The sequence below is a fragment of the Nesoenas mayeri genome, assembly GCF_963082525.1.
Source record: "Nesoenas mayeri genome assembly, chromosome: 3".
Lineage (NCBI taxonomy): Eukaryota > Metazoa > Chordata > Aves > Columbiformes > Columbidae > Nesoenas > Nesoenas mayeri.
Window position 1 is genome coordinate 24,415,314 of NC_137544.1, and position 24,177 is coordinate 24,439,490.

Here is a 24,177-nt window from a genome sequence, read left to right on the forward strand (position 1 = left end):
GACACTAACATCCTTGACTCTAGGAACGCACGGCAACAATTACTTCAATAACTGCCTGCCTAATTTTCTATACAAAATACATTTTTTTTGGCTTACTTGTGTTTGGAAATTCAGCTGTTACCACAGGCAATCCACAGTTAAGGAACTCATGGTTGTCTTGCATACATGTTTGCATTTGATCACATGATTAATGGAGTATGTATACAACAATGATTGAAAGTAAATATAAAAGTGACAGATATTGACATTAAACAAAATATATTGGAGTAGAAAGAGCAAATCCACTGATATAAAAACAAATAAATAAATAATTGTCACTGAAGTCTTGTATTTTTGCTTTGTCTGATTTATTCAATCATCCAGTAATGGCCAAAAAGTCACTTAATAAGTTACTGTAACTGATGTATAAAGCTGAGTCTGAGAAATTAATTAATACATTGCTTGATTAGGTTTTTTTAATGCTTATTAATACATAGGCTTTTCCTTTGGTAATAGCAAAACTTCTGCTTCTCTATAGGTGAGTAAAAAATAATCCTAAAATTACAATTACTTACAACTCGATCAACTACTCTATTTTTTCCCCAAGACATTTCAATTTTGCCTTTATTTGACCTTAACAGAATTGTTCTCTCGACTCTGTAAATTATCCTTCGCTTAGGTTTCTTAGGCAACATAATTTGCTTCAGTACAGTTCATACACGCATTTTGACATTTGTGAACTGGTAAATCAGATCATCTAGTAAATGTAAATGAGCAACCATCACTCTAAAGCTCTAAAAGATGCTGAACATTCATGCAACTTCTCCCCACCCCATTGATTGTTCCTGGATGGATATGCTCTGTATTGTAACTCAGGCATCACCATTTTGCCTGTGTTGTCATGCATTTGAAAATAATGCAGATCTGAACAGTGCTTCACTCTATTTTGCCTTTTTCATGTTTGTTTTTCTGAATTGCTCATTACAGAGCAACTTCTACTAGTCTGCACCAATGAAAGCAAGATTGTTTACTGCTCACAGCAGTGTTGTCTCTCAGCTTATCTAAAAGTCATTTATACTAACACAGTGGTGTCAAAACAAGCCCTTTTACCTTTAACTTTTTTTTTCTTTTTTTTTTTTTGTGGTTCCACAAAAGTTAAGGTGTTTTCTTAAATAGCTTCCCAGGGTAAAAGTGGTCTATTTTAATCCCAGAGCTACTCCAGTTATTCTCAATAGCCAGGCAGACAGAATAAGAAACTAAGGGGGAACCTCCAAATTGTATCTTTATAATGAGTTTGAACACCATCAAGTCAATATTGAGAACGACTATTAGTTAAAAAGAATTAGAGTTTTCTTTTATTGTCAAGTTCAATTAACATCTTCCTGGAGTCAATGTTTCCTGTGGAGTTTGCAGCCTTGTGTATTGTACTTGCCAATCTTTCAGGAAAAATAAAATAAAGAAGCATAAGCAACAGAATTAGGTCAACTGTGGTATAAACTTTGAATATCAACATCCCAAAAGTATTCTCTTTAGAAATATAATATTCATAGCAAAAATTCATTGGTTTGAGGAGAGGGATAAATGATCCCTATGCATATGTCTCTCTCTCTCTCTCTCTCTCCTTATTCTTGTCACAAAGAGACAATACTGAGATACTGAAGAACATTTCCAGCAATGGAAATTATACTTTATAAATATTTCACACAACCAGATGATTATACTTGATTAATTGGTTTTCAAGTAGCAAGTTAAAAACCATGAAAACATCAACAAAACCTCTCTGAATAATTTCTCAAAGAGAATATCAGTAAGAAGAAATCCCCTTTATAGCATCAGTATTACAAATTGTCAGGGCCACGTACCTCTAATAAATGTGTTAAAAAAGGAAAGAAAATTTCAGCATTACTTTGATGGCTATTTTACATAATAAAAGATGGGTATTTACTCCAAGGGAAAAAAACCCAGCACATCTTTACCAGAACACAAGCATGAATGTTCAGCATCTTTTAGAGCTTATTTTAAAATACAATCTGCTACATACCAATAACTGTCTTCTGTCTTGAACTTACATCTGAAATACCTTGAGACCACTTGATATGTATGAGAAATGTTGGTTAGAAATCAGTGTTTTCCCGCATCCATCAGGATCATTTAATACCCAATGAACAATTCACACAGAAGTCCAGTAATACATAGAGGTGATGTTAAACCTCGTGCCACTACAGTAAGGATGTAAGAGACCTTTTTCTTCCAGATCCAATTAATAAAACTAAGTAGACAGTGATCTTCAAAACTGGAGGAAATTATCTTAACCAAAAGAAAATAATGCAAAACAATAATCAAAGGACATGGGCAGTTTCCCTCCTATACATTTGCATCATCGCAAGAAGAAACATTCAATAGATTTCAGCTACATTTAGCTAAATGCAGTTAGATTTATTAATTTATGTTTGAATAAATCCTCTCAGATAACAACAATAATGTGTCTACCACAAAAATTAAAAAAAAAAAAAAAAAAAAAAAAATCATTGCCCAGATTGCAAGGCACCCATCTGAAATGTTCCAGCAAGTCACAACATGGTCTGCTCTCCAAGGCTGCAGAGTCTGTCATTATCCCTGTGCAGCTACTGCCTACTGTATATCCTACACATATACTATGTAAATTATGTATTTTGATTTTTTGTTACTCTCAGAATTCTACTTCCTTATTTGAGGCCTTCATTTCATCCCTTATTATCTAAATGGCTTCTATCTCAGCATGGCTGCACCGCAATCCCTTTGGAAGAATTTAAAAGGTGCCAGTCTTGGAAATATCATTGAACCGGTGCACTTAGAAAGACAGATTGCTTCTGTGGGCACTGAGAACCCAGACACAAGCTAAGTGCTAAGTAAGGTAGACTGAGACAGACTTTATTGTTCCCAAACTGAAAGCAAGTCAAGAAGTACAAAATGAAAATGTAACAATATATATCAGCATAATACAGTTGGTGTTTCTTCTTTGGTCTGAGTCCCTGACAGTCTCACAAACTGAGCTCCGATCCTACCTATTGAACAAGTGTCCTATTGCTGTAAGCTGGGGACTGTAACTGCCATTGAACACGCATCATCCACCACTCATTACCTGGTCCCCTCTGTAAAGTTTAACAGTCACATTTTAAGCTCAAATGTCCTGCATTTATCCATTACAAATTATTTCTAATTTCACAAAACATTGGTTCAGCACTGGCTTAACAAGATAAACTGTTGAAGAAGTGGCATCTGGAGAAGCATCAAGTGGATGACTTTCATTGGACTCACAACTGTATTTTGAGAAGGGAATATGTTAAGAAGAAGAGCTCAAAACAGAAAGTAAGTATATCTAAGAAGCAGCAGAAAAGGGTTAGAGTGTCAGAACTGCTAAAAAGCATTCCGAGCAAAGCAAGGAAGAGCTGACTGGAAAATGGGAAAGGTTTACCAAGTAGCAAAATTTCTAGTTACAGTCCTGGTTCATTTTTATTTCATCGATAAAGCTTTGTTATTCTCTGGGATGATAGTGTAGGTGGGAGGAAAAAAACAGCAAACAAAACCTAAAGCACTCAGCAGTGTGGGGGTTGAAAATAACTTTCTATCTCTTCTCGTCAGCCACCGACACAAAACTTCCAGTGGACATAAAGAAATTCTGTAAAAGACCCATCAAAGTCACTGTCTTCTCTCAACCAATGTACAAAAACCTTTCAATGGCAGGTGCAAGGAATTTTACAAAGTCAATTATGAAGGCATTTAATTAGACTCTTGCCTTGGAAAATCAAAGTATATCTCTATTACAATGTATTTTATTTACTGGGTGGACATTCTCAGTAATGTTAAAAACTAGTTTACTTTTACTAAGTTTAATAAAATCACTTCTGTCAATTAACATCAAGTTAAAAGTAAGACAAACATTTCTTTTTAACTGAGTTTCTTCTGTTGCATTTTCATGGTACTGAAATAACCTTTTTGTTGTTGTTTTTGTTTTTTGTATTAAAAGAATGTAAACTGGGACACCCTACAATCCCAGTCTTTTTGGCCTCTTCTCTGATGGAAACCTTTCCATTCTCTATCTTAATTCATGCTTGAACTCTCCACATGACAATTTGATCCACTCTAAGTAGGTTACCATGCCAATCTCCTTAACGCTAACCTTTCCAAAATAACACAGAAAAATTGCCAAATAATACAGGGTAGCTCTTACAAAATAAGAGCAACATTTTTAAATGCTACCACCTGGTGGTAAGCGAGTAGGAAAACTTTGACACATGCTAAAAACATACAACCAAATTCTGCTTCTGAATAAATACAAATTAATCCTTACAGGTGTTGAAAGCTGTTAAATGGGAGCTGATGGGAGTGTACTGCATTATAGCAACAATGTCCTGTAGCTAAGCTTAAGAAAGGAAATACGATACACCAAAGTTTGTATGATCTAGTGACATGCATTAAACACTTTTGTGTGCTTTAGTATGCATCCATATCTGTGGATAGAAAGCCAAATTGAAGATTCCTAAATAAGATAGTTACGGGGGTGTTGACTGCTTGGTATTGAATGAGTAGGCTATTTGTCCCAGTACAAAAAACAAAACAAAACAAACAAAAACAAACAAAAACCAACCAAACAACAACAACAACAACAAAACCCACCAAAATTAGAAAACCAACCTCAATTACTCAAATAAAGAAAAAACAGGCTGTATTTTCTGAAAGTGTAATTTCACTGACTTCAGCAGAGCTACTGGCACAGGAAAACTCCATTTGGAGCTCCCTTTGGTGACTGCCTTATGTAACATTATATGCATTAATCAGTAGCTAAGATAAAGAGACAAATGTGTGTTTCTACAAATATCCAGTGATAGCTATTAAAATCTTTACAGTTCCCACTTTAAAGTAACGATATCCCTATTCTCTGGGCAAGGAAACCAAGAACTTCAGTAAACTCAGCTGCTTCAGTGAACTCAGCTAGGCAAAAGTAAAGACTTTTATCACAGACACCATGGACCTGGGCCTGATTTCACACTAAGTCAGTACAGGCAGACTCTGCTGGCTTCAGCTGAATTATTTCTGATGCATATTGGACTGAGATCAAAACAAAGTAATTCTCCAAGTCTAATTAATTTTGTTTTCATTCTCACTTGCATCTGAATTAGCAGTGGACAGTTGATACATATGCATTAAAATTTCCCTGTTAACTCTGATAATAGAAGCATATGTGCGTTTCACCGAGTGCTGTGTGTCAGGGTACCTGGAGAATATGGTTTGAGTTGGTACAAACAGATCACAAGGGAAGATACCCATAGGTACGAGAAAAATGCCTGATAATTTGCATAAGCAGCTGGCAGTATGCTCAGAGGGCCACAAGCTCCCACCACATCTGCAGATCACCATGAGATTGCTCTGCCCCTGCTTCTGAATGGCTTCTGTATAGAATATATTTTACTACAGAAAGTACAGTTTCTTTTTCTGCCTTTCAAATTATTGTTGATTTTAGAGGTGAGTGTGCTAGCTCTTCCTGTTCCCTCAGAAATAGGAAACTCTTTCCTATATGAGAAAGCTTCTTTCCTTTTAAGGACATTGAGTTTTGTTTTTTTTTTCTTCTAGTACATTCAGTTTCCTAATCCAGAATCATTATGTTGGTTGACAGAAGCATAATAGCCAGAAATGCATGATGAAGTTGAAAAAGAAAGTAACATTTGCTACAGTAAAATTTTTCATGTAAAAAGCTATACAGTAACAGTTGTGATACCTCAATTTTCCTATATTATTCCCTATACTTATGATAGCATATAACTGTGATATCTATTTGCATTTACATTTTATGACCATCATTGCAGAAACTGACTACTGTGAAGCAGAACAGCTTGTTCAAAGAAGTAAGGAAACATATCAAGTAAAATCCTTGCATTTTTTTCCAGAATAAGAACAAGATTTTAGCCACTCTGTTATGACTATCCAATTGGTTCTGGTCTATGTCACTTCAGATGACACTAGAATGATAGTATCATGCACAAAAGCAACAGATCCTTTCAATTACTTAAGAACATGTTCTTAAGTAATTTGGTGGAAGGTGATTTGCACATCCATTTGTTCTTAATAACTAGCTGGTACTAAATTCATGTTGGTAATCAAAGACATTTTTCTGACATTTTGGAGGGGTTTTGCTCATAGTTGTGAGGAATTATCAAGAAAGAATTAAAATTTTGGCCAATGTGGGTTTTGTCTGAACCCTTAATTGCTACTGGTGTTCATTTGTACCTGTAGGATAATAGACCATTTCTCTTCAACACTTTTTCTCTGGAAAATCACAAAACACTAAATATACTTAATATTTTCAGGTTATGTGTCTTGTAAACCTGAGTTTCAACACAGCTTTCCATCAAATTATGATATGGTAGTGCTTTAAGAGCCTTGCTGAGTAACTACCATAGCTATAGATTGGAAAAACAGGATAATTTCAAGTCACTCCATACACACACACTTCAACCATTACAGTTATATTAGGTATTTGCAGTTTGAAGTCTGGCTGGTGACAGGTCTGATTGCCCAGCATTTTGTCAATGCCTGTAAGCAGAAGGAAGTGTGCACTGAAGAGAGGAAAGAAGTCACTGACAGGAGCCACTGGTTCAGTCAGAAATCAGGAACTACCAGATAAGTGCAGTGTGATTAAAATCAAGATAACATTGCTGGCCCTAATAAGCAAGAGCCTCAAGAGGGACAATCTAAAGCAGTGTGAAACACAAGGGAGACAAAAAGGATGATGGAGAAAAGAATGTAATGATTTCAGCAGAAGTGACAGAACATTACATCTAAATTTGAATTTCATGAACAAATGAAATTACTTCAGAAACACCGATATACACATGCTTCTAGATAAAATTATGACACCCAGAATCTGCAAACAATTCAGTTTTCTCAAACAGGGAAGAGCTTAAGCAGAATTTAGGTCAGAGTACCAAATAAGACTGGTATGAAGATTCAATGGCATGCTAAAGCAGGTGAAAACCAGAAAGAATATCCAGGATGCAAAGAGAAAGTCTGAAACTCCAAGAGCCAGACATACCAAATACAACTCCTCTCCGTAAGATAAGCAAACCCAGAAATCAGCCAAGGATATTGCTAGATCACTATAAAAAAATAGATTGTAATACAAAATGTAGTAAAAAAACTCTTTGGAGGGTTGATTCTAGTGGATTAAGGGAGTTATTCTAATAATAGATATGTCTGTGTGTAGTATTTTTAAATGTTTCAGAGACAGCAGGTTATTTGCACCTTCATTGTATGCATACTGAGAGATCAGAATGCAGAATAGCTATATAAGAAACTTTATAACAAAATGAAAAGGAGGAATCAAAGTGTTAGCTGCATAGTTACAACAGCATAGAATTTGGCTTCTAAAGCAAGCTGAAGAAGTTTAATAAAGAAAATCAGAAATGAAGGTACTTACAGAGATTTCAGTATTTAGTACCAGATACACTTTTCATGACTAGTGCTTCAAGGAACTGAATTCCAAATGCTGTAGCTCAACAAGCACTTTACCCCCAACACATATAGGATCATCGTGTAATGGTATCATCTCTTTAAATGGTGTTTCTCAGCAAAAAAGAGACTTGTTTTGATTTATCAGTCTATTGCTTTGTACCTGAACTAGTAAAAGTAAACAGATTACAAGTGAGACAACAATTTAAAATGTTATCCTGTTCTTCAAAGTACCTGACTCTGGGAATTTCTACAAAAGAAAACAAAGGAGGTCCTGGAGGTGAAAATTCTATGACCAGACCCACAAAGAGTGAGGTCCTATTATATGCCAGTAGTCATGAGACAAACAACTAGGCAAGTAACCTAACATGCCAAGCAACGTGGCCAGACTGATCCAGACTCCATTTATTTGGAGGAATTTGTTTCCCAGACAACTGTTGTCTTGAGTCTAATTCAAACCTGAGGTAAGCAGGTTCAACTCCCTTGATATCAATGCAATACGACCAGCTTAGCGTAGGAGCCCTGCATTTGGCATAACATGCCTCTTGTAATGAATTGATTTTGCAAAGCACCACAGTTTGTCAGCCCTTTTGATATCTCCAGTCTCAGAACTGCCCCCTTCTAGTACTGCATTGATTCATTGCCAAGTTGACCTTTACAAATGGGCAGGAATAGAATGGAATTTAGTTTATATAATGTCTTTCCTTCAGAAAACATCTTCAGTCACTGATAAACCAATAATAATATGAAGATAATGTGCAGGAAAATATATATTAAAAAAAATATATGTGAATTAGAGAGCAGTATATATATTACCTCGAATACAAGATTATTACAAACGAAAAAACATTGTTCACTTATATTTGAGAGTTTTTCTTTTTCCCATTTAAAGCATAATGCTGCAGAATTCACTTCGTGGGCTAGGAATACACTGAACTGTAGCATAAATTTACATGTGACTCATCTCACTAGTTTATTATTTTGGTTCTAAAACTCTTCTGTTTCTTACAGATGAAAAGTATGTATTTTTAATTGCTTTCCAGATTTAGTGTAAGGTGAATCTATATAGTTATTTTTAAGATGTATGAGGTTGTGCTTTGTAGGTCTTCAATATCTGTCTCTTCAAAGCTGTCCATTGACCACTTTTTTCATTGACCACCATTATTTTCAACTCCATTACTTCCTTTCTATTTCCTGATACTTCTGTAGTACCATAGAAGTAAAGAATTATCATTGTCTTCATTCAAAAGACTGAAAATGCTGTAAACAATACAGAAATGATGGAGCGATATGCTGATACACTAAATGTTTCTGAGCCTGCAAAGCCAATATCTTCCTTACTTTCCTCTATATTCACCAGGAATTGCATTATTCTTAATAGGACTAGCAGCGGAATTGCTTGGTATGGCTGTGATCCCAGAGAGTTATAGCATGGCACAAAGAGGACGTGAAGCCCTTGTGTTGTTAGAAATGCAAGGGACAAACATAAGAAGCAGCAGCCTATGAGCCTGAAAAGCAATGAAAACATGGAATAAGGGAAGGCAAGGAATTCAGTTTCAGCAAGGCTAATCTGGAGGGGTTTAGAAATGCAGACTAGCTTCTCTACTTTGTACCAGCTGTGGTTGTCTGATGTCAGATGCTGCCATTCTGATGCATGTTTTACATTTTCTTGCTACTAGTATAATATAATCCCAAATGATTAATGCATTGTAAAACATACTTTTGTGGGAGAATGTTGAAAGACCTCAGAGATAACTGTCTTGTACCTAAACACAGCTTTGTAAACCTATTCTCTTAGTCTCTGTGACTGGCAAAAGATTTCTCACTCCTCTGAACCAGCTAATGGGTGGTTACGAAATCCCAAGAACTGGTGTATATAGATCTCTCTGAGCTTAGGGAAATTTTCAAATATAGACTCCTTTTTGAAAGTGGATGCAGTAGATTGTAGCAGATGGCTCGTTCTGTCTGGTAAATCCTTCTTCATTCGTGGCTCATTGAACTAGTAGTGTCATTACTGTCTAGCATGTTAATTTGGAATCCATGTGCTAAACTTCATTGCAAAATTTTATGATGAAAAGATTTGATTTGTATGCACAAGAGCTACTATTTCTTATTCAATGTGGCAAAATATTAAAGTTCCCTCTAGAGATCTTTAAAAGCTGGATTTCCAGCTCTAACATGTGATTGGAAAAGCAGATTTCATGAATCTGTGTCTAGTTGCTAGGAGGTTAGTGCAAGAATATATTTTTTTTTTCCTAGTGACCTGGAAACCAGAAGATTAAAAGGAATCCCTTTATTAAAAACAAAACAAAACAAAACAAAACAAAACAAAAAAGTAACATTAAATATATTTTACATTTACAGCTGTATCTTTCAATTCTTTGCAACCTTTCAGCACATAAGTTATTGAAAAACTTCACATTTCATATACTGCACTGTTCATCTGTACAACATAAGGCAATTTGCACTGGAAGCAGACATTAAAAAAACTTAGAAATTAATCTTCAGCATTAGGTAGTGGATTTCCACAGGCCTTTTAGTGATTAAAATTTTAATCACCTGATAATTAAAGGTTTCATTACCAGGCAATTAGCACTTAAAGCTTAAGTGCCAGGCATTTAACTCTGTTTTGGAAGTGGAACCATCAGTGGCTGGGGGTTGCAAAGTCAGATGGATCACAAGGCAGCAACGAAGCAAGAGCAAAGGGGCCAGACAAGGACAGAGATCAGCGTGCAGGTGTGTAGACAGTGTAAGGATCCTTTCTGCAGGTTTCGGCAGAAGAAGGAGATTTAGGTCTAGTGAAGGAGACATCAAGGGGCAGCAGGGGATAGCAGCTCCCTGGGAGCCAGGAACTGGGCACGGAGGTGGCAGCAGGGCAGCCCCTGCTCCAGGCATCCAGCACCTCCCTGGGGGTGGAGTTGTCCCATCCTTGCATGATAGCGTGGATCTTGAGGCAGAATAAAGTTTGCCCATAAACTGGTCACAAAGAATACCAAGAATATCTGTTTAATCTTCTGGTTTTTTTCAAGATAGAAGCCACTGTTGAGAACTGAACTATTAATTATAGTAGATTTTAACACGTGAATCATTCTTGCTGTTACTTTCCATAGAAAAGATATATTTAGCCAGAAACCTTCACTCTGTTACTCTAGGCAAACTGATCTGCAGTTTAAGCAAGATGCATTTTGGGGATTTGTTTCAGAATTGTAGATTTTGCATATTGGCACTGAGTGTTGAAACGCCAAGCTGGAAGCTGATTGCTTCTTTTCTTAGCTCTTGCTAGTTTTAGCTGCCTCTTAATCTTTTTCCTTTTTATTTCTCACTAGCAGGAACACTTTGGTCCTAGAAGGGTTACACAGTCTTTTTTCCAGTATAAATATCTAGTATTGATTTATCTGTGAACAAACTGCATTTACCGTTTCATTATAAAATATATACAGTAGACCTTGGAGCAGGAGGATGTTAGGATTCTCTGATCTACCAGAATAATAAAAAAAGACCCGATTTAAAAAAAGACCTTGTTCTGACTCAGTTCCATGGCTCACTTTGATATCAGAGGAAGCTGCATTCATGTATCAGAGACTAGACTATGGAGTTTAATATATTCCCTCAGAGTTGTCATGCTGTTTCAAGATAACACAGAGGTTTGAAACTATAACCAGTCATTCAGAAGGGTAGGAAATTCACCCTTTTTTTTTTTTTTTTTTCTTTCATTTAACCATAATTCCAATGGCTAAAGCCATGCCATTGCTATGCCAACCAATCAGCAGCATAAAGTCCATGGTACTTGTGGCAGATTTAGTAAATATGTGGGTAAAAACTGCAAACTCTCCTAATTGTTTTTATTTGGTAGAAGAGAAGTGTAGTAAGTATTGGACTAAGTCCTGACCTTAGTTCTGCTGAAAAGCCTGAGAGCAAATAAACAAAGAAGGATCAGAATGAATCAGGCACTAAAGAGGCTGTATGTGAGTAGGAATTAGATGGTGAGTGTGAGCTGACATAGGTTTTTGCAGAGATGAAGTTAAAAAAAGCACAAAGCAATGTAAAAATAGTTAAAGAATGAATGCTTTATTTCACTCTGGTGTTTTGGGAATAGCAAATCGTACACTAAACTGTTCCATCACCTGAAGAAATAATGTCAAGTAACAAGCAAAATCCTTCTTGCAAAGCAGCTACTGAAAAGAAATTCTAAACTGGAATACATTATTTTTTTCCTTTTTGTGAATGATAAAAAGTATGAAGACTGCACATGTCCCTATTTACTTTTTATTTAAAAGGTGTCAATGACAATAGGCTCTGCTTCTACCAGTGATTGCATTGAAACAGATTGAATTCCAGCATGGAAGTGAAATCTGAATGCTGGTTTTGTTTATTTTTCATTATGACAAAGCTCTGCAAATTTACAGCAGAAAATTCTACAGATGGCCTAGGCACAGCTGCAGCTTTTCAAAAATAGGTCTATATAGCCTATAGAGAACATGAGGTAGGATTTGTCTCATCTTTATTTTAGGCATCTGAAGAAATTCACGTGACTAATTTTACCTACCTACCTCAGAAGAAAAAGGCTTATGTCCTTGAGGTTTTTATTTCTGTCCGTTAGCTGTGAAGCGGACTGTCTCAGACACGTCTGCAATGTGAATATTTAGGTCTGATGAACAGAACTTTATACTTATGAATGAAGTTCTTCCTCAGGTGTTCATGGTCAGCTTTCATTTTTATAAACCCTAAGTAAATCTGGATCATCTTGTCAAATTATTGCTAGGATAAGATGAATCATACCCTGGAAGTGTTGTGGGTTTTCTTTTTTGTTTTTGGTTGGTTGGTTGGTTCGGGTTTTTTTTTTGTTTGTTTTTGTTTGGTTTTGTTTGTTTTGTTTGTTTGTTTGTTTTTAATCTCAAGCAAATGACTATGAGATTAAAAATCCTTAGACAAATACCATTGTAAACAAATTAGGTGGAATGAATTGGTATTTTCTCTTCTTTAACAGTGAGCCATTATGCTTCTGAGCTGGTAACTGCACGAAATGAATTGTACAACACTAGATTGTACAACACTAGCTGCAGCTACCAATAAGCCATTAGATGGCAATTTAAGTGAAAGGAATTAACATGACAATTGCTGAACTGGAAAAAACTGACCTTCATACTGTAAGGAAAGATTCTTTTTTTTTTCTCCTTTATGCTTTAAGTATAAGGCTACGTGGCAGCCTTTTTCAAATTCCATGCTTGTTTTTATATTGGTTGTAAAATTAAATCCTGATGAATTTTGAATAATGATAATGATAGAAAGTCCAAAGTCCTGAGTTTCAACTCACCTAATTTGAATGGTGAAAGAAAATCTTGAGATACTTAGGAAGCACTGTCAAGTTAATATTTTTCTGGCTGGCTTTTCAATAAAAGATTTTTGAGGAAACTGTTTGGACACAGGCAGGACAGTTTCTGAAGGAAAATACAAAGGTACAGGCATAGAGGAAGGCCTAACCAGTTAATTAGATTTAAGGAGGTAGTAGCTGCTCAATTGGGTGTAACACTATGGTAAAGTAAATTAACAGTGGATCAGACTTTTATATGGCTATAGTCTGTCTTTGTTAAGAAGACCTGGTTGAAAATTATAAAAAAGGAGATTGTCAAAAGCACATGAAACAATTATTGTGTTAATAAACACAGCATATGGAATGAAAAAAAAAAAAAAAAAAGAGAGATTTAAAGCCTACATATTCATTTATCTGATATGTGAGAGTGCAACAAGCAGACCAAAAAGGAAAAGTAAAATTATCTATAAACTTCTCACATTTACCATGAAAGGCAAAAGAATTTAGTTCCACTTAATGCATTGGTCTATGAGATCACCTGCACACAGAAAATTTATTCTAGGAGTTTCCAGTACCAAACTATCTCAATTCAGGTGATTAACTGATTGCGGGAGATTAACTGATTGCAGCAGTTTTGCAAGTGACTTCCTGTGTAACTGAGCATGATCTCTCAATGGATTAGAAAGAAACCAGTGATCCTAGCTGCAGCAACACAGACACCTGTTTTGAGCATTTATATCCAGGGAAGTTATTTAACATCAGAGTAGGTGTGCAGGGACCATATGGGAGCCGTGTGTAGCATTAGAACCTTCTTTGGTCCTTCCTTACCTTCTAGTAGTCCATGTTTGATTCTGAGCTATCTGAAGAGGGAAGACCAACAGAATAAAAGAGGAAAGTCAAGACTGTAAAAGGCTGTAGGCTCTTTGAAATTTAAGTGCTACAAAATAGCCATTTCACCACCTACTTTGCTCAATTTTACAGAAGTCGTATCTAATGGATTAATACACTATGTGAAACAAATCACACTATCTTACTGCACCTCATTTCTATGTCACATACTTCACAAAGTTTTTAAAGCTCTATGTAATCTTTTAAAAATGTGGACACTGGCTACACACCTTTGTTCTTATATCAGTCTTCCAATTGACATAGCATCTGCTTTGTTACTTATGCTGCTTACTGTCCCCCTTCTAATGCATCCAAAGGCTTACCTGTTCTTCCAATCAACAAGTTCCAGTATGTTGCACATAATTGTATTTTCATTTGATAGCATCCAAATTAACTTGCTTTAATGAACTGCTTCACCGTACTGTATAGATTGCACTCTGTAACCAGCCTTGCTTCATCATTCTTTCTTCAGGTCTCTGAATCACTCACAGATCTTACCAGATGTTTTTTTCATACCTAATTCTAGCTCATTTAGATTAATATAGAATGACATCAACATTATTTCTTGTCAAACGAGAACCTCACTAGAAACTTTCTCACTCAGGAAGGATTCCACTCTCCTTGTTACATCTTGAGATCTGCCAGTCAGCTATAATTCTAATGACCCAAGAATTGTTGATGCTGCATTTTGCTACCCTTTTAGTCAGCATATGATTGGACACTAAACCAAAAAACTCACTAAAAAAAAGTATATTGCATGTACATGTCTCTCGTCTTATTATTGTTCAAGCCACTGATGATGAACACAAAGAAAGACAGCACTGTAGATCTGAATTTCATCAGAATATTGGACCTAGTTCCACCTGATGCGTGATTAAAAATCTGCATTATGTGAAAATAAGAAAGACTGAAATATGACTTTTCCAAACAGAATTGTTAGAGGAAAGTCGTCAATTTGTGTGGGCATAGCTCAAGGGATGGGTGCTTTGCCAAGTGCTATTCAATAATTTTATCAAGAATGTAGACAACAATATAAAACCTTGTCTATCTGAGTTCACAACTGACACAACAATGAATAGGATAATGAATAACAGGAGAGGTTACCATTACAGAGTGATTTGAATTGTTCAGTTAAACAGTTATTCTCCAACCAACCATGTTTTCCAACAGCTGAAGATAAGGTAATTAATCTGGGCACAAGGAATGGATTTCCTAGGTAAAGGATGGGAACACCATTTCGGAAAACAATAATTCAGAAGATACACTGGGGTCATAGTATACGAGCATCTTAATATGCTAATCCAACTTTTGGGTCACAAAAAGGGGACTGTAAGAGAAAGAATATGCCACTGCAGGTACAGCTAGTTAGACTATTAGTATACTATTGTGACCATCCCAGTTGACTGCTTTTAAAGAAGATGTCAGGAAAAGCAATATATGGTAGCTGAAAAACAACCCCTATAAAGAGTCTCTAGGGACTCCATTTATTCAGCTTATCAAAGTGAAGGTTCAAAATCATTTGATTGCCATACAGAGATACTTCTACTTTGAAATGAAACCTGTTCATGGCAAGAAAGGAAAATTTTCAGTCTTGTAGACAAAAGCATAGCAAGATATGCACATTCAACCTTGAAACAGAGACAGTAAATGTAATTAACAATTTATCAGGAAAGGCAATAGACGTGCTCTGGGTCTGTAAAATGAGATTAGATATCATTCTGGAAAACATGCTTTGACTCAGCATCTGAGAAAATTATATACATTGTAGACCAAGTGATCATTATGGTCTGCACATAAAGACAATGAATCTGTTTGCCAAATGAGAAGCTCTGGCAAAGGAAAACAAGGTGTAATCTGCCGGAATTTAATCCTGTCATGACATTTTGAATGACAATATTTTACTTCCTTGTACTGGGTAAAAGTGTCTGAAACAATGTGGTGGACCTCCTCTGTCAGGTTGAAGAGTATCCAGGTTCAATATGACAAGGAAGAGAACCTTTTTACTTCCGTGGACGACAGAGGAATGTCATCAGCACAAGAGCGACCTAGGACATATGTTGAAAGAAAATGGGTTTGGGTGATTTAAGAGAGCTGGTGAAGAGATGACTTCTCAGGTGGGTGCTTCTGCCTGAAAATGACCCTAGAACTCGCTGAAGGATACTCTTGTAAATTGTGCAATCTGACCTGAGTCGGTCAGTGAGCCCTTCCTGGGTATTATTTGGCTAGCAATATCAGGGCCATTTCAGTGTAAATCAGCACAGAGAAGAGCCTTTGAAATGAATCAGTATGCATACACTAGCCATATAACTAGATAAATACATGGAAAGAGATTGAAAATGAGGTAATTAAAAACTTTAACAGAGATAAAAGCAATTTTATTTAAAATATAATGAAACTAGTAAGCCAAATTAAATAAAATACTAGAGGATACGGCATGGTACAAGATAAAAGGATATTATATATACTATCTAAAAAACAAATTAAGGTAAAACACCTCATTAAACCAAATAACAGCCAAGCAGCAGTTAAAGCATATTATTTTGACTCTGTTAGTTCTTTCTTTTTCTTTTTTTTTTCCAATCTCATATTAATTAGCATGAAACTTCTTAAGAATTAAACACAGACATGTACCAAAGGTAGCTTGCAAGTGTGGTTAGTGGCTTTTAGCAGACTTTTGGTAAAAGCCTGAACAACCCTGTGAGAACTTCAGCAGCAGAACAGCTTGTCAAAATAAAACCTTAAGCAGATGGATCTAAATCACTGGAACTCTACTGCATATGCTGAATGCTTGAGCAGTTCTATGAATAACAGAAATCTGTCCACAAACATGGAGGAAAATAGCAGATGTGTGAGGCTGATGTTACCTGATCTCCATCACACAGAATCCTATCACTGTCAAAAGTGCCATCTCTTGCCTGCTTGAGAAAGTGACTAAAAAAGTCTCTGTTGATGAAGTTGTTCATAAGAAACACATCCCTTTTTAAATACTGTACCTTAGCTTCTTCCTGTGGAAAAGGAGAACCTTCGCTGGCACAGACCAAAGGCAGCTATAGCAATGGTTCCACAGGACGCTGAAAAATATCTTAACCTCGAATTTACTTGTCAACATGAAACTTGTATGTACTTTCTGTTATTTTACCAAATGCATTTCACTTTCAGCAAATAGAGCAAGTCTTAGTCACAGAGATTCTTGTCCGTGAATGTCTGTTTTCCATGTCCCTGCAGGGTCTTACTCCAATGTAATGTTCTGAGGTAGCAATTGTCTTCTTGTTCAACCTTTTATTTAGCATCTCTCTGGAGTCTTGGCCACATCAGAGAAGAAGAACTGAATTTGGTTGCTATTCCCTATACTGTTCCTTTGTTTTGCAGCAAACTATTTAGTATAAAAATACAGCAAAACTCCTCCTATCTATGGTAAGTGCTACAGCCTTTACCCTGCAGAGCTGGGAGTTTCTGAGGGAGTTTATTTCTCTGAGAAATAAGGGTCCCACAGCAATAAGAAGATTTGTTTCTGGTAAGTACTATAATATGGTAAACTGAAGCAGAAAATAGTCTTTGACTGCTGATCTTTCATTCTCTACATAAATAAGAATCAGTCATACTTGAAGACCTCCAAATATATTTTTTTTCCACAATGTGAATTGTAACCCCCAGTGTTTAGTACTGGTGGAAGCTGCAGGCATCCTTCCATTGCATTAATGTCTTCCATGTAGCATGGTGGAAGTACTGGTGATCCCCAAAACTGTTCTGGTTTTAATCATAACTTTAAAACTTCTTACAGTAATTTTCAAAAGCGTCTTAGGCAGAACACAAATACTCATCTGCATGAGGATATATGTATGATGCTATATGTATTATCTGTAATGATGCTATAACATTATATGATATTATAATGATGCTCTATGATCCTGGTTAATGATACTATAGTATCTGCACAACACTGTATTATCAGTAAAGTGTAAGAATATGACAAAAATTATATTTTCAGTATATTCTAAGAATACCTATAAAACGAGATATTCTGTGATATTTTTAGCTTATATAGTCCTACTACTGTTTAAAGTAAAGAGTGAGCCTGTGCAAACTGAAAAATCAAATTATTTTATCTAAGCTTACCTGGAGTTTTACTGCAATACTCTTCCAAGTAATTTTGGTATCTATCTCTGATCCTAGAAATTGGCAGATTGACTAACATCTTCAGTGTCCAGAGTCCGAAGGTGTCTTTTATTTGGATTTCAGAAGTCCAAGCCAAACATTAAGAACAAAGTGCATTTTTAATACACCAGGTGATTTAACTTCACTAACTAGGATGTCATCAGAGAGCTGCCAGTTAGACCCTCTGAGAAGTGTTGCTGGGTTTTGGATATGTTTTTGTAGTTTATATAATATGTTGTGATGCTGAACCCTTCATTTGGCTTACCATAGGCTTTCAAAGGTTTTGGGTCTACCAGTAAAACATGAAGATCATATTTTTTCATAAAAATTTTTTTTAATGTAATCTGGAAAAAATCTACTGAAACTAAGAGAGTTCTCCTCTGTGGTTCCAGTGATGGTAACTGCAGTTTCTGTTCTTTCTGACTGTATCAACAGAAAGTCATCTTCTTTTTTTTTTTTTTTTTTTAACCCAAAAAGGGAGGTACTATATTTTCTGGTGCTTGAGAATTTGAATAAATATTCTGAATATAACTAAAATGTTATTTTATTATTTTAAGTGCAATAGCCTCAGAGCACAAGAACACATCATTAGCTTTCCAGAAGCTTTAGTCCATGATTTGCATAATGTTATTGTACCAAGAATAATGTACAGGGAAAATTGTCAGTTATTTGGATAGCAGTATGCTACTGTGTGCCATTTTTCTTTCCTCTCTTATTTTCTACAGGAAAATCCAAGGAAAGGGGCAATTAACTTTTCCCTTTGAGATTAAAACAGCTATATATACGTGCCTTTGTACAGTTATCTGAAGAAGAACTATGTAGCTAAGCCTCCATTATTGTCAATGGAAATCAGCATTTAATCAGTGTCCAATAAGGCTGGCCTTAACTAACATCCCAGGGCATCCAAAGCCATTCATGACACCCATGTGTAGGCAGCTGAACTGAACTACAAGTGACTGCCCATCTGACTTATTCTCCATGTTCCACTGATTTTATTGATCTATGACCATACTCAATTCTTCCCTTGTAGGCTAGCACAACTGCTTCCCCCATGGATTTCTGACCCTCATTTCTGTTGGCCTTTGTCATAGTTTATATATGGTAGTCCATCTGCTTGCTTAAATGACCACAAGTTCATTGGTATTGTCCAGATACTTTGATGAGAATCTTGGTCATGTATGTCGTTCTGTATCTCACTGAGTTCATGAAAGGAAATTCTGCTCTGATTTCTTTTTTAAATCCAACAAGATGTGATCTTTCATTACATTCTATATACATATTCTTACACCAAGTTCTTCACCAAAATCTCTGAATGAATTTTACTATGTATTAGGCAAAATGACTGGTGTCTTTGTTGTGCCTTATCTCTCATCTTCTGCTCCCTATGTGCAGTGTGCAGTTTTTGTTTCAGTGAACATTGATTCTTATTGGTTTTTATCTGTTTTTGTTTGAGGGGCTTTTGGTTGGGTTTTTGTTGTTGTTGGTTGGTTGGTTGATCTGTTTTTGGGTTTTTTTTGGGGGGAGGGGTGTTTGTTTCTTTATTTGTGGTTTTTTTGTGGGTTCGTCTGTTTGGTTTGGCTTTAATGAAAATACTGTTAGGAATTCGTGTTGAAAATGACCATTAAAGGAACATGCCTGGCAATTTCAGCAGAAAATACTCAGATGTGATACTGTCATGGATTGCTGGATAAAGTTCATTCTATAGTCACATAGAAAGCATCTCTCTAGCAGAGATGAGCTTTTTCTAACAGTAGAAAACACATTGTGCCAGTGGAATGAAACTGCTGGCCTTCATTTCCAGCAAATGGTTTATTCATTTTTTAGATCTTTTGGCCCTTGAGAATAAAATAATTTTAAGCAGGAATTTGAATTTGACTCATTATTCCAGAAAACAGGAGCACAGGAGAGGAGAGGACAAATGAGTGTGCAGCAGCTGATAGTGCCAAGGGAATTTCTCTTTGACTCTGTACAGACCTTAAGGCTGGACATGACTGCAGATGTTGTAGTCTAACTTCTTTCATAACACAGGCCACAATGTTCTTGTTGCCTTCTAGTGAGTTCGGCAACTGTTGCTTAATTAAAATATATTTTCTAAAGCCTTTTGTGAGGAGCTTGAGGTGCTACCTTGTCTTTCAGTGAATTGGATTCTATTTGCTTTACTAAGGCCTTGTTCTGTGGGTGTCTCTGCTTTTCCTGTAATATCTATTGAACTTCTTGGCTGCTTGAAGCTGAATTTTTCTGGAGGGGAAACTCTCAAAGATATTAACATAAAAATTGGCCTCATGGTAAAGGAGGCATGGTTAATGTTTCTAGTGAAGGAAAGACTGCAATGCAAACTCGTCTCACAGCTGGCAGTGAGGGAGGGTGAGGGAGAGGTTACATCCACTGAATACAGTGGCCTCAGCTGGGCTGTAGTCCTTTACAACTAACTTTGTCCACCTCTTCAATTGCCACAGAAGATATTTATTTAGAAGGGATATGAACCAAATCGAAATGCTTAATCTTTCTTGTAGACTCCGTAAGGAAACATGCATTGGCTTGTCCTGTGCAAGCCCTGACTGTTAAAGGAAGAGGCACATAAGTTAGGTAGACTAAGTGCCCCTCTGAAGGTCTCTCAGGGGACTTGCTTCTTTCTGTTATTAGTACAAGGAACTTAGGAGTTTATGTTGGCTGAATTGCCCTCCCTCCTTGCTTCATAATCATGTATTTTCAATGAAGCAAAGCCTAAACTGGGCACATAAATTAGGTGCATTAACTTTCATCCTGAGAAATCCACTCAGGAGAGAAATCCTATGAAAGCTGCAGAACAGAAGTTTCAATCACACCTTAAATATTTTAGATACTAAATATGTCAACCTTCAGGAAACAAGAAATCTGTTTTTCTTACCCATAAATTCAGTTTAAGCATTCCTATCTTCTCTTTAGATCAGGATAATGACAAAGACTTTTGGGGTGATGTTTGAGAAGCTTTATACGAAAGAATTTTTTTTGCTTCTGGATCTTTCCTGACTTAATTGCAACAGTTATTCATTAGTCCACATTTATTCAGTGTTTTGAAAATGTGGCTGGATATATTGGAAAAAAAACAGCAACCATTTGCACTTGTCTGCAATTCTATATGGGTCAGGACTATGCTAATTTAAATTTATGGTAAATTTTCCACTTACTGTGGAATTTTGTTATGCAAAATGCCAGGGCTATAAAATACCTTTGCCTGGATATCATGAAGATTATGCCAGATGGACAGAAAAGATTGAATTGACATATGCTGGATATAAATATTCATATTTGGATGGAACCAGCTACTTCCACGGCAGCAAAGTTGTGCCTCGGGGTTAAATCCAGTCTTCTCTACTTAAGTTCCATCCAATGCCACCTGGTGAAATCTGGGAGCTCTAGGGGTAGGTTCTGTCAGTCAGATATGTATTTGATTTGCCTGCTAAGAAATAAGAAGTAGATACTGCTTAGAGAAGTGGTAGGCAAGCTTTGCTAAAGAAACTCCCTCAATTTGACAGTCTTTCAAACCAGATTTTCATCATATAGCAATAGCTTCCTTTTGAGGGCAGAGGAAATTAATAGTGGTAAACTGATTCGAGGAGTGTTTGAAGTTTCCTGAGCTGATTGACCTACAATGGTTTAGCAACAGGTTTGGTACACTGTGCGTTAACTTGGTAATGGACAAATACAAGATGCATTGCAATTCATAAAACATTGGAAAACCTCAGCAGCAGTAAAGTCACACTTGAATGATGTAATTCCTTTATTTCTGAAAAACCTCATTAAGGTCCATAGTACTGGCCAGCTGGTCTTCTACCAATAAGGCTTCTTCATATAGAACTTAAGGTACACATGGCAGCAGCAGCAAGGTTCATGAGTGAATACAGGCAGCTGTGACATCAATATGTCAGTGACATTCAGATTTGTGTCATCACTCATTCTTCCCAGTGCCTTTGAGCAGCTTAGTGTCTAGCAGAAACAGGACTATTGGTAATACCTAGCTCTGTGAGGCACTGCCTAAAGGACACAAAACCAGCGTCTGTATCTTTAAAATTATGCCTGTGCATACCAATGAATTCATTGTTTCCAATTGCCATGACAAAGCAACATCTAGAAGATCTTCATATGTTCACACAGAAGTGGTTAGCATCCAACTTTAGCCCACTACCCAATAATAATGAGCAATACCAGATAATGGAAGGACCACTAAAAACAACAAACATACAACAGTATTTATCCGTGAGTTAATGGTTGCTATACATAGGTTTTACTCTGTATGAGTAGCATGAAGTTCTGGGGTTTTTTTGTTATTGTTATTGGTTGGTTTTGGCTTTTTTGCCATTGTTTGGTTTGTGGCTTTTTCATTTGTTTTGTTTGGTTGGTTGGTTTGGTTTGGTTGGTTGGTTGGTTGGTTGGCTGGTTGGTTGGTTGGTTGGTTTGGGGTTTTTTTCTATGCTGTTAGTTTTCCAGCTCCAGAATAAATTCATGCAATCTCAAGAGGCCAGTTTATTCCTTTGGGAGTTAGAGCTGAAGTTTCCACACTAATCACATTAAAAATCAGTGGTCTTCATCTATATGACTGTAGCAGTGGGACTAAGCTGAGACCCCTGAGCTGAAAGAGGGAAACCTTATTCTTTCACTTCAAAAAACATGTTTCTGATGATAAATCAAAAGCTTTCTAATGCATATTTTTTCGTTTGGTTCACGAAGGTCCAAATTGGGAACCATCATTTTCTTCCTAGCCTTGCCTGGTTTGGGACACTGACCTGATGGAAGACTGTGGTAGAAAGAAACCTGCTGGTATATTTGTTCAGTAGGCATTTGTTTGGAATCACTTGTAGACTTAAATCCTTAAGAAGACAGAAAGAAACATGAGAAATCTGGATTTTCTGACAGCTCTTTACGCACGAGGATCTTGATGCTCCAAATGAGAAACTTCTGGCCTTTCCAAGAAGAGAACTGAAAACACTCAGTTAAAATTAAAGTAATCTGGGGTAAGTCTGCAGCTTAGCTAGTTCCAGGGTAGACAACAGCTGAGTGAAGATTTGGAAATCGGTCTCCAAAAGTGGGATCTAAGTGAGACTTTGGTGCACAGAGGAGACATAAATCTTGTGTGGATCTGGTCTTACTTGCTAAGAGTTTGAACTGATATTACCATATCCTATCCAACATTAATCAGGTGGTAACAGCTTTCAATTGTTAGTGATCTGTAAGATATGAAAGGCTGATGTTTCCTGATATTTATTTTTGCCTCTTTCCAAAGATCTGTCCTAAAATTATCAATGTGCTACCTGGGCATTAACTTCAAATATTTTGAACCATCCACTCCCATCAGATTTTTATGTTTTGGAATTATATCTGCATATTGATTTACATGATGTTCATGGACAAAAGAATAGCTGTTCAAGATGACAAATGAACACACTGATTTCTTATGACCCAGAATGTATTTAAGCTCCTAGACCTCTAAGCTGGATTTTACGAGCTAGCACATTGCATGGCACAGAGCTGGAAATGGTTTCTTTACTGAGACATTTGCAAAATAAATGCTCAAGAGCTGGGCAAATTATTTCTTTGGGTAACGCTTTTCCTCAAAGAATTTGAGTTCTGAGTAATGGATCTGTATTTTGGGACCAAGTTCTAGCTTTGAAATGAGAATTTGGGTAAATTAGGCAGGTGGGTATTTGGCTCAGTTATCAAGGTCCTTATTCTTACTTCTGAGATGCTGTATGGTAGGGCAAAAACTCACTAAATCTAACACTCAATGAAATGCCAACTTTGAACACAAGAACTGCAGACTGCTCAGTCTTCCCCCTCGAGAATGCCACGGCCTTTGCTGAAACTGGGTGGAAAAGCTGATCAGCATCTTTGAGGGCATTCAGTTGTCATTTCCTACAGGGCACAAATGAAGCAATAACAGCAAAAGTGAATCACTACTTGCAAAGAGATACTCAATTTTGTGGATTGCTCAGTAAGTGTGGGTGTTTAGGTCTTAAACTTCAAATGAAGTCAAGTAAGCAAGAACACAAAGGAGCCACAGGAACAGCTGGGAGTAAATCTAAACATATGTTTTAAAAAGCTGCAGGTGGGTTTCATGAACAGGTCTAAAAATTATTACTGTGCGGTCAAAAATGTCTGTTCTGAGAGAACAGTGAATGTTTTGATCTTATTGTGTCTGTATGAAAGGGAAATAACAATTCAAAGATAAATGACTAAGCAGGTGGAAAAAGCTATTCCTAAAATTAAATAAAGATGCAGACATTCAATACAGATCATAGGTCTGTATCTTAACCAAGGCTTAGGATATAAAATGACTTAGATAGGGAACCATACCCATAAAGTTTCCAAATAATAAACAGGTA